This window comes from Heptranchias perlo, chromosome 9 (assembly GCF_035084215.1).
Source record: "Heptranchias perlo isolate sHepPer1 chromosome 9, sHepPer1.hap1, whole genome shotgun sequence".
NCBI classification, from domain to species: Eukaryota; Metazoa; Chordata; class Chondrichthyes; order Hexanchiformes; family Hexanchidae; genus Heptranchias; species Heptranchias perlo.
Window position 1 is genome coordinate 3,343,245 of NC_090333.1, and position 14,797 is coordinate 3,358,041.

The window sequence follows — 14,797 nt, forward strand, 5'->3', positions numbered from 1 at the left end:
TACAGGGAGGCCTTGACCTGAGTGCCTCCGCTGCCTGGGATCGTCACCCCTCTTATGCCCGCATCCCTCCTGATGGACTCGGCAAAGGGTTCGATGCAACACACGAACAAGACGGAGGAGAGAGGACAGCCCTGCCTGACTCCAGATTTGATCGGAAAGCTTTCTGATTCCCACCCGTTGATTGAAACTGCGCTACTGATGTTTGTGTAGAGCAGTTGGATCCAATTGCGGATTCCCTCCCCAAACCCCATTTTGGAGAGCACGTCCATCATGTACGTGTGGGATATTCTGTCAAAGGCCTTCTCCTGGTCCAGGCTGATCAGGCAGGTGTTCACCCCCCTGTCCTGTACGTAGGCAATCGTATCCCTGAGTAGCGCCAGGCTATCAGAGATCTTCCTGCCGGGTACGGCGCAGGTCTGATCGGGGTGGATCACCACCTCCAGGGCTGACTTGACCCGATTGGCGATGACCTTGGACAGAATTTTGTAGTCCACGTTAAGTAGTGAGATGGGTCGCCAATTTTTGATTTCTTCCCTCTCCCCCTTCTGCTTGTAGATGAGGGTGATGATGCCTTTCCTCATGGAGTCTGACATGCTGCCTGCCAGAAGCATACCCCCGTACACTTCCAGCAGGTCTGGGCCTATCCAGTCCCACAGAGCCGAGTACAACTCCATCAGTAAGCCGTCGCTTCCGGGAGTCTTACTCTTCTTGAAGGATCGGACGGCCTTTGTCAGTTCGTCCAGAGTTAGCGGGTGATTTAGACTCTCCCGCTTGCTGTCGTCTAGAGCCTCCATGATAGACGACAAGAAGGAGTGGGAGGCCGCGCTGTCTGTGGGCTTCGCGTTGTACAGTCCGGCATAAAAGGATTTGCAGATCCTCAGTATGTCGGGCTGCGAGGACGTGACCGAGCCGTTCTCTTCCTTCAGGCTGCTGATCACAGAGCTCTCTCTCTGCACCTTTTGGAAGAAGAAGCGCGAGCAAGTCTCGTCCTGCTCCACGGAGCGGACTCTGGACCGGAAGATGATCTTGGAGGCCTCGGAGGCAAAGAGCGAGGCTTGCTGGTCCTTCACCTCTCTGAGTTCCTCCCCGACATCGATCCCCATCGACTGCAGCAGGAGAAGATTCTGCATGCTTTTCTGGAGTCGGGACGTTTCCCTCTGCCTCTCTCTCGCCTTCTGAACACCTTTGAGGATGAAGAACCTCTTGATGTTCGCCTTGATGTCTTCCCACCAGTGCACTGGGGAGTCAAAGAGGGGCTTTACGGTTCTCCAACCTTTGTAATCCCTCGTCAGTTCCTCAATGTTTCCCGGGGTCAACAGTTTCACGTTCAGCTTCCATGTCCCCATGTGATAGACACCGACAGAGGGAGATAAATAAAGGTGAGACTCAGTACAGTACTACAGAGAGACACCAGCAGAGAGGGATAATGTGTGACTGAGTACAGTGAGTAATAGAGACAAACCAACAGAGGGAGTTAGTTCAAAGTGAGACTCAGTACAGTGAGTGACACACAGAGACACCAAGAGGGGCGACAGATAAAGGTGAGACTGAGTACAGGAGGTGATAGAGGGAGATAGATAAAGGTGTGACTCAGTACAGTAATTGAAACAGACACCAACAGAGAGAGATAGATAAAGGTGTGAGTGATACAGAGGGAGATAGATCCAGTTGTGTATTGGTAAATATAAAGACACAGAAAGGGAAGAGTTTGATCACGGTCCTGACCATTCCACCTGTTTAAATGAGGGGTGATGCAGTGCAGTGAACGGATCTGCACTGTTCTGTGTGATACATGTAGAAAATGAAAGTGTTCAGTAAAAACAGGTTGAGGCACAGTGACTCCCACAGACAGACAGCGAGAGCGAGACAAACAATGCTTGAAGCACATGCTTCAAGTGCAGAGGACTTCTGCACACAGATGTCTTTGTGAATGGAAATCCGTTTCCAGTGGTGTGCCACAGGGCTCAGTGTTGGGTCCCTTGCTGTTTGTGGTACATATTAATGATTTGGACTTGAATGTAAGGGGCATGATTGGCAAATTTGCAGACGACACAAAAATTGGCCGTGTAGTTGATAGTGAAGAGGATAGCTGTAGACTCCAAGAAAATATCAATGGTTTGGTGGAGTGGGCGGAAAAGTGGCAAATGGAGTTCAACCCGGAGAAGTGTGAGGTAATGCACTTAGGGAGGGCAAACAGTAAACGGGAACACGCAGTAAACGGGAATATATTGAGAGGGGTAGAGGAAGTGAGAGATCTTGGAGTGCGTGTGCACAGGTCCCTGAAGGTGGCAGTACAGGTAGATAAGGTTGTGAAGAAGGCATATGGAATGCTCTCCATTATTAGCCGAGGTATAGAATAAAAAGCAGGGATGTAATGATGGAACTGTATAAAATGCTGGTAAGGCCACAGCTGGAGTATTGAGCGCAGTTCTGGTCACCACATTACAGGAAGGATGTAATTGCTGTGGAGAGAGTGCAAAGAAGTATTACAAGAATGTTGTCAGGGCTTGAAAATTGCAGCTGTGAGGAGAGATTGGATAGGCTGGGGTTGTTTTCCTTGGAGCAGAGGAGGCTGAGGGGCATGGTACATTGGCGAGACCATGCAGACACTGCGACAACGGATGAACGGACACCGCGCAACAATCGCCAAACAGGAGGGTTCCCTCCCAGTCGGGGAACACTTCAGCAGTCATGGACATTCATCCACCGACCTTCGGGTAAGCGTACTCCAAGGCGGCCTTCGAGACACACGACAACGCAAAATCGTCGAGCAGAAATTGATAGCCAAGTTCCGCACCCATGAGGACGGCCTCAACCGGGATCTTGGGTTCATGTCACGCTACACGTTACCCCACCAGCGAACAAATGTTATCTGTTTTTAATATAATGGGTCATTTGCTGGCTCTCTCTGCCTTCCGGATGTTTCTGCCTCTTTCTGTGTTTTTTTTCTCTGTTTTTTTTCCCTGTTTGTTTTTTTGTTGAATGTGTATTCGGGGGTTCTGCAGGTGACACCTCTCTGTCTGAACACGGTGATTGCCTTGGCAACGGGCAGTTGCAGGGGCAGTCTGTAAACACCATGTATTGTTCTATATGTATAAATGCGTAGGCTTCAAGGAGCTCTTGAAACATTTGCCTGAGGAAGGAGAAAATCTCCGAGACAAAGAAGTAGCAGGTTAAAATAAAAGAAAGGAAACTTTTGAAATCAGACAATTGAGGTGAGTTTAATGAAAAGAAGGTGTGAGCAAAGGAGCTTTGCAGGTGATTGAGGGCTCCGTTCAGTTCATTTGCTCACTGCCTGTCTGCACACAATGGTGAAAAGAGCTCTGTCCTCTCCAGGTAGCAGACCTTAGACCTGGCTCCCAGCAGGAGGTCTCACCTCACACAGCTCCGGGAAGGAACAATCTGGGTCACTGCACCAAGACAAAATGCCCTCCCCCCTCACAGACCGACTCAACTTGGACCTTTCCACAGCAGGGGGCTGTTTGAGACAGAGAAAGCAGTTAGCTGGTAGGATAGGGGCTTTGGACTGGGAGGAGAGGACTTTTGACTGACAAGCTTCTGTTATATCAGGGCAGGTAGGTGCACTGACCCCTCTCTCTCTCACTCTTTCTCCTGGGATGTGTTATTGAAGACGGACTGGTGAGTGTAAGCATGTTTAAACTCTTGGTCCCTGTCTCACTGTACAGGTAATGAAAGTGTATTGTAGGATGGTGCGTGCGGGACTCCTTGCTCTAACAGTGATTGAGTGTGTGCGAGACTCCTTGCTCTGTGGATCTTGACCGGAGATGTGTGTGTGGATTTTGACTGATGGAATCGTAGAATCTTATTGGACAGGAGGATTTAAATAACAGGTGATGCAGTGCCCTGAGGAGAAGGGATCTGCACTGTTCTGTGTGGTACAAATGGAGAATAAGAGAGTTCAATAAAAATCCTGGGATGTGCTATTGCAGGCGGGTTGGTGAGTATTAGTGTGTTTAAACTCTGATCTCGGTCTCGCTGCACAGATAATGAAAGTATATTGTAGGATGGTGTGTGCGAGACTCCTTGCTCTGTATTTTTACTGATGAATGTGGATTTTCACTGATGTGAGTGTGGAGATTTACTGATGATGTGAGTGTGGAGATTGAGCACAGAGTTTGGGAAAGGCAGAGAGTGAGCCTCGAACGGAGTGAACACATTCAACTGGGAAATTGGTGCATGTGGGAATTAGGTGCAGAGGGGGAAGGAGGTGCTAAGTGATTTAAACCCAAGAACTGCAGATGTTGACTGAGCGGAGCATAAAGGGAGACGCAGGAGGAATCAAAACAAGGCAAGGAGGCGCGCCGAGGGCAGGTCAGTCAGTATTTAGTTCATTGGTTAGTGTTTTTTAGTGGTTGGTTCGTGTTTTACTGTCTGATAAACAGTAAAGTGCCTTAAAGCTAAAGAAACAGTTTCCATGGCAGGACAGCTGGGGCCCGTCCCATGCACATCCTGTGCCATGTGGGAACTCCAGAACGCACTTTGTGTCCTGGAAAACCACATGTACAGGAAGTGCCGCCATCTGCTGGAGTTCAAGCTCAGGGCTTCTGAGTTTGAGGGGCGGCTGGCGTCACTACAGTGAATGCGGGAAGCTGAGAGTTTTGTGGATCGCACGTTTCAGGAGGTGGTCACCCCCCAGCTGCAGAGAGTTCAGGTGGAGAGGGAGTGGGTGTCCACCGGACAGACAAGAAGGAACAGGCAGGCCGTGCAGGAGTCCCCTGGGAGTGTGGCACTCACAAATTGGTATTCAGTGTTGAGTCCCAGTGAGGGTGTTGACACCATGGGGGAGTGCAGTCTGGAGCAAATCCACGGCACCGTGGGAGACTCGGCTGCACAGGGTCGGGGGGAGGGGGGGTACAAGAAATGCAGCTGTTATAGAGGATTCGAAAGTCCGGGGGATAGACAGGCATTTCTGCAACCGGCGACGTGAGTCCCACATGGTGTGTTGCCTCCCTGGTGCCAGGGTAAAGGACATCACTGAGAGGGTGCGGAACATTTTGAGGGGGGGCAGGGGAACAGCCAGAAGTCGTGGTCGATGTGGGAACCAATGACATAGGAAGGAAAGGGGTTGAGGTTCTGCAGCGTTTCAGGAGCTAGGGAGGAAGTTAAAAAGCAGGACCTCAAAGATAGTAATTTCTGGATTACTCCCAGTGTCTCGTGCTGGTGAGTGTAGGAATAGTAGGATAAGACAAGTTAATGCGTGGCTGGAGCAATGGTGCAGGAGAGAGGGCTTCAGGTTCCTGGGGCATTGGGACCAGTTCTGTCGGAGGGATCTGTTCAAGATGGACGGGTGACACCTCAACAGAACTGGGACCAGTGTCCTCATGGGGAGCTTAACTCGTGCTGTGGGGGAGGGTTAATATAATATAATTTGAATATAATGTGGGAAAATGTGAAGTCATCCACTTTGGGAGGAAAAATAAAAAAGCAAAATATTATTTGAATGGAGAAATACTACAAAATGCTGTGGTACAGTGGGATCTGGGTGTCCTCGTACATGACACACAAAAAGTCAACATACAGGTGCAGCAGGTAATCCGGAAGGCAAACGGACTATTGGCCTTTATTTCTCGGGGGATGGAGTATAAAAGCAGGGAAGTCATGCTACAACTGTACAGGGTGCTGGTGAGACCACACCTGGAGTACTGCATACAGTTCTGGTGCCCTTATTTAATGAAGGACATACTTGCATTGGAGGCAGTTCAGAGAAGGTTCACGAGGTTGATTCCGGGTATGGAAGGGTTGTCTTATGAGGAAAAATTGAACAGGTTGGGTCTATACTCATTGGAATTCAGAAGAATGAGAGGAGATCTTCTTGAAACATACAAGATTCTGAGGGGACTCGATAGGGTAGATGCTGAGAGGATGTTACCCCTCATGGGGGAATCTAAAACCAGGGGGCATAGTCTCAGAATAAGGGGTGACCGGTTTAGACTGAAATGAAGTGGAATTTCTTCTCCCAGAGGATCGTGAATCTTTGGAATTCTTTACCCCAAAAAGCTGTGGAGGCTGAGTCATTGAATACATTCAAGGCTGAGTCAGACAAATTTTTAATCAGCAAGGGAGTCAAAGGATATGGGGAAAGGGCGGGAAAGTGGAGTTGAGGTAAAAATCAGATCAGGCATGGTCTCATTAAATGGTGGAGTCGGCTCGAGGGGCCGAATGGCCTACTCCTGCTCCTATCTCGATGGTCTTATGGTGAAAACTAATTTGGCAGGGGAATGGACACCAGGAGGAAATACTTGAGGGGCGAAACAAGATGCTCAGAGGACTGGGAGGGACACGTAGCACTAGATTAAAGAATAGTTCAGAAATAGGGATCAGTCAGGGGGAAAATGCGAGGCAGTTTAAGATGAGATTGTGGGAGTACCTTCATCACACGGACTGCAGCGGTTCAAGAAGGCGGCTCACCACCACCAGCAACACCCACATTCCATGAACGAATCAGAAAAAAGATTGGAGTGCATTTGCGTAAATTCACGTAGTGTGGTAAATAAGGTTGGTGAGCTGCAGGCTCAAGTCGCCACATGGGACAATGATATCGTGGCAATAACAGAGACCTGGCTCAAAGAAGGGGAGGATTACGTACTTAATATTCCTGGCTACAAGGTATTCAGGAGAAAGAGGGAAGGATAGAAAGGAGGGGGGACTAGCAGTGTTGATCAAAGAAACTGTTATAGCACTGGAAAGGGATGATGTTGTTGAGGGGTCAAAGACAGAATCTATTTGGTTAGAATTAAGGGACAATAGAGGAACTATTATGTTACTGGGTGTACACTACAGGCCACCAAATAGTGGGGAGGAGAGAGAGGAGAACATTTGCAGGCAAATTACAGAAAGATGCAAGAACTATAGGGCAGTAATAATGGGGGACTTCAATTATCCTAATATAGATTGGGATAGTAACAGTATAAAGGGCAAAGAGGGGGAGGAATTCCTGAAATGTGTTCCAGAGAGCTTTCTGGAACAGTGTGTTTCCAGCCCAACCAGGAAGGAAACAGTGCTGGACCTAGTTCTGGGGAATGAAGTGGGGCAGGTAGAGCATGTTTCAGTGGGGGAGCATTTGGGGAACAGTGATCATAATGTCATTAGGTTTAGAATAGTAATGGAAAAGGACAAGGAACAATCAAATGTGAAAATGCTTAACTGGAGAAGGGCAAATTTCAGTCAGTTAAAAGAGATCATGCCCAGGTGGAGTGGAATCAAAAATCGGCAGGCAAAACGGTAATTGAACGATGGGAGGCCAGTAAGGAGAAGTCTGTTTGAGTGCAGAGTAGACACATCCCAATGAGGGGAAAAGGGCGTTACAAAGCTAGAGCTCCCTGAATGACTAAAGATATCGAGATTAAAATGAAACATAAAAAGGAGGCTTATGATGAATGTAAGGTTCATAATACAGTAGAGAACCAGGCTGAATAATGGAAGTACAGTGGAGACCTTGTTTAAAATAAAGGGAATAATAGGGGCAAAGAGAGAGGATGAGAATAGATTAGAGGCTAATATAAAAGGGAACCCAAAAGTCTTTCATAAACACACGAATAGTAAAAGGGTAGTCAAAGGAGATCTTCTTGTGCAGGCAGAGGATATGGCTGAGGTACTAAATGAATACTTTGCATTGGTCTTCACTGGAGAAGAGGATGCTGCCATTGTACCAGTAAAGGAGGAGGTGGTAGTGATGTTGGACAGGATAAAAATAGATAAAGAGGAGATACTTAAAAGATTGGCAGGGCTCAAAGTAGAAAAGTCACCTGGTCCAGATGGGATGCAATCCAGGTTACTGAGGGAAGTAAGGGTAGAAATTACAGAGGCTCTGGCCACAATCTTCTAATCCTCCTTCGATACGGGGATGGTGCTGGAGGATTGCAAATGTTACACCCCTGTTCAAAAAAGGGGCGAGGTATAAACCCGGCAATTCCAGGCAGTCAGCCCAACATCGGTGGTGAGGAAACTTTGAGGCAAAAATCCAGACAAAATTAATTGGCACTTGGAAGAGTATGGGCTAATAAATGAAAGTCAGCGTGGATTTGTTAAAGGAAAATCGAGTTTGACTAACTTGATTGAGTTCTTTGATGAAGTAACGGAGAGGGTTGATATTGTGTTTATGGACTTTAAAAGGCAATTGATAAAGTACCGCATAATAGACTTGTTCGCAAAATTAAAGCCCATGCGATTAAAAAGACAGTGGCAGCATGGATATAAACTTGGCTATGGGATAGAAAGCAGAGAGTACTGGTGACCGGTTATTTTTCAGACTGGAGGGAAGTATAGAGTGGTGTTCCCCAGGGGTCAGTATTCGGACCACTGCTATTTTTAATATATATTAGTGACCTGGACTTGGATCTAGAGGGTATAATTTCAAAGTTTGCAGATGACACAAAACTCGGAAAAGTAGTAAACAATGTGGAGGATAGTAACAGACTTCAGGGGGACGTAGACAGACTGGTGAAATGGGCAGACACATGGCAGTGAAATTTACTGCAGAGAAGTGTGAAGTGATGCATTTTGGTAAGAAGAATAAGGAGAGGCAATATAAACTAAATGGTACAATTTTAAAGGGGGTGCAGGAACAGAGAGAACTGGGGGTGTATATACATTAACCTTTGAAGGTGACAGGACAAGTTGAGAAGGCTCTTAATCAAGTCCAGGATCCCATATGCTTTATTAAGAGCATAGAGTACAAAAGCAAGGAAGTTAAGTTAAACCTTTATAAAACACTGGTTAGGCCTCAACTGGAGTATTGTGTTCAATTCTGGGCACCGCACTTCAGGAAGGATGGAAAGGCCTTAGGGTTCAAAAGAGATTTACTAGAATGGAACCAGGGATGAGGGACTTCAGTGATGTGGAGAGACTGAAGAAGCTTGGGTTGTTCTCCTTGGAGCAGAGAAGGCGAAGGGGAGATTTGTTAGAGGTGCTCAATATCATGAACGGTTTTGACAGAGTAAATATGAGAAACTGTTTCCAGAGGCAGAAGGGTCAGTCACGAGTGGGTACAGAGATAAAATGATTGGCAAAAGAACCAGAGGCGACATGAGGAAACATTTTTTTATGCAGCCAGTTGTAATGATCTGGAATACACTGCCTGAAAGGGTGGATGAAGCAGATTCAATTGTAACTTTCAAAAGGGAATTGGATAAATACTTGACTTGGAAAAAAATTGACAGGGCCATGGGGAAAGACCACTGCATCGCTGCAGTATTTTCTCTGAGTATGTTATCGGATACATGTTACAATACAGGAGCAAAATTAATCTCTGAGCATTAGCACATTGTGAGTGAAGAGGCAGTGAATGCTGTCAAGTGGCACTGTGTGGAGACATAAGGCATACTTACCTGGCAGGGGAGAATCTGTGATCCTGAAGGTGGATCTCCCAGGATGAGGCTAGCCCATTGCACGCGGGGTGCGCTGACGCCTGCGATGTCCCCAAATGCGGGATACTTAACTGCAAAATTTGTGGTAGTGGGGGACTGCGTTCGCGCTCTCCCCTGCATTGAAACTAAAAGTTTGATTTTCGATCCAGTCGTCCACCAATCGGATGGGAGGTGTTGTGTGTGTGTGTTGTGTGTGTGTGTGTGTGTGTGTACGTTGTGTCAGTCAGTGAGTCTCTCTCTCACTCAGAGGCTGCTGTGGAGGGAAAGCTTTTTAAAAAGAACTTTCATATTGAAAGAAAGATATGTCTCAAGCTGCTGGGCCCTGTCCATTGTCACATTAATGGCAGGGCGGGGCAGGACTGCTTTGACCAGGAGACCTGTTTTCTGGGTCGGAGGTGTGACATTCCAGTGGACCTGCTTTGTGCTGATTTCCCTCCCTCCCGTCCTTCTGAACACCTTTGCCGTTTTATCGAGGGCCAAAAGCCTGTGAAAGGGAAGGACCGGCCGGCCGTTTCCCTGCTGGTCGGTGCTGCCATTGGGGCCGGCGTGCATGTTCTCAGCCTCATGTACAGGTTCCTCAGGGAGGTCGAGGCAGGTCTAGTGGTTAGGACTGTAGGGTGCTTTGGGGTTGTTCTCACCCTATTGATCGGTGCAGATATCTGGTCCCCGGTCTAGCCAAGGAACACTTATACCTCACGGACCGGGGGTTCAGGAAGACAGGACTTTTGCTAACGCACCCGGTGATGGATCACGTAGCCGAATAGCACAGAGAACACACAAACTCGGTGTTTGAATTTAATTGGAATGTTGGTTTTATTATTCCATCTACACGAAGAAAATAACGATAAAAACGGTCCTACACAGTACATTGAGTTACACACACCCACTACAGTACCTTATCCCGCTGAACAATATGAAAGTTCTTTTTAAAAAGCTTTCCCTCCACAGCAGCCTCTGAGTGAGAGAGAGGCTGGTGGGGACCCTGGAGACACCTATCACACACACACACACACGTATGGTTGGGGCTCACCATTCCTTTGCACTCTTCGGTCTGGCTGACCGGTTCTCTCACATTGGTTTCGTTGGAAGCTGCTCTCCTCCCTGGAGAGCTCAGGTGAAAAAAAAGAGCGAGCAGGAACGAAGAGAGAGAGAGAGAGAGAGAAAGAGCTGGAAAAGGGATAAGAGCTAAGAAGCAAGAGAGCAAGAACCAGAGACAGCAAACAAGAGCATAAATCAAGAGACCAAAAGCAAGAGAGCAAACAAGAGAGAGAGAGGTTTCGAACTTCCACTAAAAGACCCTTCTCTTACAATAGTTTTCGTTGTTAAATGAGGCACTTCATGTCTGTTTAACAGTTCTTACAAAGTCGTTAAGAGTCTTTAATGGCTTTTGATGGTCTCTCATCATGTTGCAATTGCTTCTCTCGATGGGCCATTGTTCTTCGAATTCATTCCGATCGTCGAGCACTTGCCACACAAGGCTCCCTTTTCACCCCACGTCCTCGCTGTCGATTTGGTTTTGCATCAGAATCGAGGCCATGTCTGGAGCAGTTGCCTCTCTCAATGACCGACTGCCTCTCGAATTAGTGCTGATCGTTGACCACCTGCTGTAGGTTTTGCATTGAAACAGAGACTGGTGACGTCTCACCTATCCTTCCATCTTAGGATTTTGGTCAATGGCCAAAGTTTTACAAACTCGGAAGAGGAGGAATTCTCAGAATTCTTATAGGAAGCAACCTTTCAAACTCGTTGAGACCTGGGTTCGAATCCCCGTCGGGGGGAGCGACTTTCTGGTGCAGATTAATTGGCACCATCAAAGAAAGTCTCCTTTCCTGAGCGCGATGTTACTTGCCACTTATGAGCCCAAGCCTGGATGTTGTCCAGGTCTTGCTGCATGCAGGCTCGGACTGCTTCATTATTTGAGGGGTTGCGAATGGAACTGAACACTGTGCAGTCATCAGCGAACATCCCCATTTCTGACCTTATGATGGAGGGAAGGTCATTGATGAAGCAGCTGAAGATGGTTGGGCCTAGGACACTGCCCTGAGGAACTCCTGCAGCAATGCCCTGGGGCTGAGATGATTGGCCTCCAACAACCACTACCATCTTCCTTTGTGCTAGGTATGACTCCAGCCACCGGAGAGTTTTCCCCCTGATTCCCATTGACTTCAATTTTACTCGGGCTCCTTGGTGCCACACTCGGTCAAATGCTGCCTTGATGTCAAGGGCAGTCACACTCACCTCACCTCTGGAATTCAGCTCTTTTGTCCATGTTTGGACCAAGGCTGTAATGAGGTCTGGAGCCGAGTGGTCCTGGCGGAACCCTAACTGAGCATCGGTGAGCAGGTTATTGGTGAGTAAGTGCCGCTTGATAGCACTGTCGACGACACCTTCCATCACTTTGCTGATGATTGAGAGTAGACTGATGGGGCGGTAATTGGCCGGATTGGATTTGTCCTGCTTTTTGTGGACAGGACATACCTGGGCAATTTTCCACATTGTCGGGTAGATGCCAGTGTTGCAGCTGTACTGGAACAGCTTGGCTAGAGGCGCAGCTAGTTCTGGAGCACAAGACTTCAGCACGACAGCTGGGATGTTGTCGGGGCCCATAGCCTTTGCTGTATCCAGTGCACTCAGCCGTTTCTTGACATCACGTGGAGTGAATCGAATTGGCCGATGACTGGCTTTCGTGATGGTGGGGATATCGGGAGGAGGCTGAGATGGATCATCCACTCGGCACTTAGAATCATAGAAGAATCATAGAAGTTACAACATGGAAACAGGCCCTTCGGCCCAACATGTCCATGTCGCCCAGTTTATACCACTAAGCTAGTCCCAATTGCCTGAACTTGGCCCATATCCCTCTATACCCATCTTACCCATGTAACTGTCCAAAATAGAATCATAGAAGTTACAACAGAATCATAGAAGTTACAACTTCTGGCTGAAGATGGTTGCAAACGCTTCAGCCTTGTCTTTTGCACTCACGTGCTGGACTCCGCCATCATTGAGAATGGGGATGTTTGCAGAGCCTCCTCCTCCCGTTAGTTGTTTAATTGTCCACGATTGGATGTGGCAGGACTGCAGAGCTTTGATCTGATCCGTTGGTTGTGGAATCGCTTAGCTCTGTCTATAGCATGTTGCTTCCGCTGTTTAGCATGCATGTAGTCCTGAGTTGTAGCTTCACCAGGTTGGCACCTCATTTTTAGGTACGCCTGGTGCTGCTCCTGGCATGCTCTTCTACACTCCTCATTGAACCAGGGTTGATCCCCTGGCTTGTTGGTAATTGTAGAGTGAGGAATATGCCGGGCCATGAGGTTACAGATTGTGCTGGAATACAATTCTGCTGCTGCTGATGGCCCACAGCGCCTCATGGATGCCCAGTTTTGAGCTGCTAGATCTGTTCTGAATCTATCCCATTTAGCACGGTGGCAGTGCCACACAACACGTTGGATGGTGTCCTCATTGCGAAGACGGGACTTCATCTCCACGAGGACTGTGCGGTGGTCACTCCTACCAATACTGTCATGGACAGATGCATTTGCGACAGGTAGATTGGTGAGGACGAGGTCAAGTAAGTTTTTCCCTCGTGTTGGTTCGCTCACCACCTGCCGCAGGCCCAGTCTGGCAGCTATGTCCTTCAGGACTCGGCCAGCTCGGTCAGTAGTGGTGCTACCGAGCCACTCTTGGTGATGGACATTGAAGTCCCCCACCCAGAGTACATTTTGTGCCCTTGCTACCCTCAGTGCTTCCTCCAAGTGGTGCTCAACATGGAGGAGGACTGATTCATCAGCTGAGGGAGGACGGTAGGTGGTAATCAGCAGGAGGTTTCCTTGCCCATGTTTGACCTGATGCCATGAGATTTCATGGGGTCCAGAGTCAATGTTGAGGACTCCCAGGGCCACTCCCTCCTGACTGTATATCACTGTACCGCCACCTCTGGTGGGTCTGTCCTGCCGGTGGGACAGGACATACCCAGGGATGGTGATGGAAGAGTCTGGGACGTTGGCTGAAAGATATGATTCTGTGAGTATGGCTATGTCAGGCTGTTGCTTGACTAGTCTGTGGGACAGCTCTCCCAATTTTGGCACAAGTCCCCAGATGTTAGTAAGGAGGACCTTGCAGGGTCGACTGGGCTTGGTGTTTTGCCGTTGTCGTGTCCGGTGCCTAGTGGTCCGATGCCGGGTGGTCCGTCCGGTTTTATTCTTATTATGACTTTTCGTAGCGAGATTTTACAACTGAGTGGCTTGCTAGGCCATTTCAGAGGGCAATTAAGAATCAACCACATTGCTGTGGGTCTGGAGTCACATATAGGCCAGACCGGGTAAGGGCAGCAGGCTTCCAAAACCCTGGTTAGACCGCACCTGGAGTACTGTGAGCAGTTCTGGGCACCGCACCTTCGGAAGGACATATTGGCCTTGGAGGGAGTGCAGCGTAGGTTTACTAGAATGATACCCGGACTTCAAGGGTTAAGTTACGAGGAGAGATTACACAAATTGGGGTTGTATTCTCTAGAGTTTCGAAGGTTAAGGGGTGATCTGATCGAAGTTTATAAGATATTAAGGGGAACAGATAGGGTGGATAGAGAGAAACTATTTCCGCTGGTTGGGGATTGTAGGAGTAGGGGGCACAGTCTAAAAATTAGAGCCAGACCTTTCAGGAGTGAGATTAGAAAACATTTGGAACTCACTTCCCCAAACGGCAATTGATACCAGCTCAATTGCTAAATTTAAATCTGAGATAGACAGCTTTTTGGCAACCAAAGATATTAAGGGATGTGGGCCAAAGGCAGGTATATGGAGTTAGATCACAGATCAGCCATGATCTTATCAAATGGCGGAGCAGGCACGAGGGCTGAATGGCCTCCTCCTGTTCCTATGTTCCTAAACACAAGACGTGTTAAAGGCTGGTTAAACTGTTGAACGACGTTAATGTTTCAGAAGTGCATATTGTGAGTTGTGTGTCAAGCTGCTCCTGACTAGGCCCTGTCCATTGTCATGTTAATCCAAGGGCAGGGCGGGGCGGGACTGCTTTGACCAGGAGATCTGTTTTCTGGGACGCAGGCGTGACATTCCAGGCCAGGTCAGGGAGGGACCTGCCACCCACGTGTGACATTCCAGGGAGGCACCTGCTTTGTGCTGATTCGAAACTACTACTATAGCGACAACTTGCAGCTGGAGGCGGGACATTTCCCTCGAAGGGCGACACGCAAACAACGATCGCCGGCACCGCATCGCTGCAGTATTTTCTCCGAGAGTAATGCATCGGATATAGGGTCCAATATTTGAGCAGAATTAATCTCTCAGAGCATCAGCACGTTGCGAGCGAAGCGACATTTTGATTTTTAAAACCTGCCGTTGCAACCGTAAGAGGCAGTGAATGCTGTCAAGTGGCACTGTGTGGCGACATAAGGC

At 48.2% G+C, this 14,797-nt stretch overlaps 1 non-coding gene across 1 annotated transcript; it reads left to right on the forward strand.

Annotated features, from left to right (window-relative positions):
- The first annotated feature begins 9,339 nt into the window (after window positions 1-9,339).
- Window positions 9,340-9,503, forward strand: LOC137326062 (U1 spliceosomal RNA). The gene has a single exon (XR_010964080.1). It is a non-coding gene; the product is annotated as a U1 spliceosomal RNA (small nuclear RNA).
- Window positions 9,504-14,797: the final 5,294 nt, after the last annotated feature.